The sequence below is a fragment of the Canis aureus genome, chromosome 36 (assembly GCF_053574225.1).
Source record: "Canis aureus isolate CA01 chromosome 36, VMU_Caureus_v.1.0, whole genome shotgun sequence".
NCBI lineage: Eukaryota > Metazoa > Chordata > Mammalia > Carnivora > Canidae > Canis > Canis aureus.
Window position 1 is genome coordinate 18,470,682 of NC_135646.1, and position 2,933 is coordinate 18,473,614.

A 2,933-nucleotide genomic window follows, 5' to 3' on the forward strand; every position below is an offset into this window, starting at 1 on the left:
TTTATGTGGATTGGCTTTTTTTCATACCATGAGTGCCACCAGAACTCTGTTTTAGAAATTAGCATAGTGTTCCTCCTTGGTGCACAATGCTTTAATGATAACATATGCCAGTAAAAACTGCAGAGTATCACTGAAGAGTGTAAAGAATTTTAGTTGCCAAGCCAGTCAACCACGAGAACCCTTGTGGCTATCTCTAACTCACATAGACCAAGCCTACCAGGATAATATCGTCTTTGATCTAAATTCCAGACACTTGCGTTTCATTTTAGTTTCTAATTCTCCCCAAAGCTCTGACATACAGAGGTTCAAATGCTCACATGGTGATTGTGGGAAAATAATAAGGCCTGAGATTCTCTTTTTGAGCTATGTGGTATCACCCCAGCTGTTGGTTTGAAAAACTTATTCAAAAAATAGACAAAGATGACATTAAGAAAGTCACGCATATTAGCACAAGCCAGCAAGACCAAAGCCTGAAAAAACATGTGTCTAAAAGAAATGAAAAACAAGAAACAACTGCCATATTTGTTGACTCTTCCCCATGAGTAAACAGCAATTACAAAAAGATCTTTTTGCAGGAACAATCTAGGAGGTTTTATCAAGGATAACATGAAAAATATGGTTTAAAAAAAAGTAGCTTAGAACAATTACCTAAAAACCTTGTGACCAGTTAGAAAGGCAGGCCTACCATTCCAAGTGGTAAAAGCTGGAGCTAACATTTCCTGGAGGCTTTCTGATGGAGGCTGCTGTAGCTAAGCATTACACATACATTATCTCATTTAGTCTCCACAACAAGCCTAGAAGGTGGGTACTTCTTAATATCTCCATCTTATAGATAAGGAAAAAAAACTCAGAGAGGTTAAGTAATTTACCCATAATCACACAGTAAGTAGCAAACCAGGGATTTGAGATCCATTTAGTCTAGATCTATGTGTCATTATAGAAGCAGACACAATCCTGGTCAACCAACAGCTTGAATATGTAATTGATAGTTCAGTGGTTAGGAACAAGGTTTTTAAAGAGAACTGTATCTTTTTATAGGCTCATCTGACCTTTAGTACCAACTTCATAAAGAAGCAAAGAAACAAACAAAAAAACACACAAACACAAAGAACAAACCGGTGCACGGTTACCAGAGGGGAGGTGGGTGGGAGATGAATGAATAGATAAAAGAGATTAAGAGGTACAAACTTCCAGTTATAAAATAAAGAAGTCACAGAAATGAAAAGTACAGCATAAAAAATATAGTCAATACTACTATAATAATGTTGCATGGTAAAAAAAAATAATAATAATAATAATAATAATAATGTTGCATGGTGACAGATGATGACTAGACTTATCTTGGTAGCACTGAGTAATGCATAGATTTGTTGAATCAGTATGTTGTACACCTGAAACTAATATAACATCATATGTTAATTATACCTCAAAAAAAAAAAAAAAGATTCAGCGAGAATTCTATGTGACTTACAAAGTCTTTCTGCAATGAGGAGTAATGCGGTTCTCATTACCTTCCTGCTGACCGCAGCCAAGAGGAAGAGATAAAATGGGTGTAGTTTGACATCATCAGTAAAGGAATCCATCCTGATGAGACCAGGAATCTGTGTACCATCAGCAAAGATACATTATGCACCTAGGCATCGCTAATCTGAGCTTTAGGACAGTTTCATGACAACACGTTCATTCACTTGGTAATCTGGGGTTGGGGGGAGCAGAAGGGGCATGGCAAATACAGAAAATGTCATTCACCATCATGAAAGATTGAGAAAAACTACTACCAGTTAGATTCTGGCTAAACCATTATGAACATGTAAATGTATAGGTTTTAGGACCAGAGGTATTGTTAGGAGAGAAGTCTACTATGCTGTTCTCAAGTCATGTCATTCAGAAAATCTAATGGCCTCATGGAGCCATGTTCTTTCAGTCTCCTAGAAGACCGGCTGCCTGCCTTAGTGTTGGCATGATACAAAGGTACCAAGGGACCTGAGTCAAGCTGAATCTTTTATTTTTTGAAGCCACTGGGACATTTGGATATTTTCTAGTAACAGGAATGTTAATTAAATATGACTGGGGTTGAGGGGGCAAGGTAAGGAATGTATTTCACTCCACATCTTGCATTAAACCTGATTTGACCCTCTTCTATTCCCTACTGTGCAATCAGTGGAATGGTAAGGAGGAAACCTCTGACCTCTCCAGGAAGTACAGTCTTGTCCGGGCCTTGGGAAAACTGTGATGCCTGGTTTTCCTCATTTTAGAAAAAAGTTAAGGGCCTTCATCCCCCTCATATGTTTTTAAGCACAGAACCTCCAGGAAATTGAACTGTTCACTTCAACACTATTTTCAGTGATCTCTCATGTTACTGGGCCCCAAGGGAACCTTCCCACCCTCCCCACTGTGGCATCTCCCTTCCCCCTACCCCTTCCCACTGGTTCCCACACTCACTGAATAAGGAAGGTCAGTCTGAATACATCTGTCCACATCTCTGGAATGCCACAGAGGAGTAACAGCTGTTGACCCCTGTTCCAAACACATGATCCTGTTTGTCCCAAAAGTAGCTTGGATGAACTCCAGCTAATATATACAATCTCCACTTCCTATGGAGAATGTAGGGACGAGGGAGTATATTCCCCACACGTGCTTTGGTATAAAAACAACCTACCTTCAAGTACTGGATCCTATTATACCAATAATAATATCAAAAATTACAAGAAAAATTGTAGCAAAAAATTTATAAAGCACTTCCTATGTGCCAAATGTAACAGTAAGCTAAAAACACCCATTTTTTAAGTTTGACTTTTTCCTTTAAGCTTTAGAAAAAGGAGAATCTTCCCTTCTAAGTCACTACACTTTCACATCTTAATACACACACACACACACTTTTACTAACCCTCTGGTGTACAGGTGATAAATTGAAGATTTGATGTTTTCTCCTA